Genomic DNA, 297 nt, shown 5'->3' on the forward strand with positions numbered 1-297 from the left:
TCCCTCCCTGCCCTTGTCTGTCTGCTCAGCACATCTCATTCACGCTCGCCTGGGGTTTTTTCTTTTGCTTTTATTCTCCTCTCTCCTTTCCCCCCACCCTCACCCGATGCCGCCATCTGAATTTTGATTCCTTCCCCTTTGTTCCCCCCTCACCCGCGGGTGGTTTTGCCGCTATTATTTGCTCCATCTTCCACCGCCACTGCTTGTTCCCGAGCAGAAGAGATCGAAGGTAAGCCCAAATCACCCTGCCACCCCCACCATTTCCCCTTGGGGTCCCCCCCGCAACTCCAGGGCCAA

The sequence above is a fragment of the Cariama cristata genome, unplaced genomic scaffold (genome assembly GCF_000690535.1).
Source record: "Cariama cristata isolate BGI_N322 unplaced genomic scaffold, ASM69053v1 scaffold39456, whole genome shotgun sequence".
In the NCBI taxonomy this organism is placed as follows: domain Eukaryota; kingdom Metazoa; phylum Chordata; class Aves; order Cariamiformes; family Cariamidae; genus Cariama; species Cariama cristata.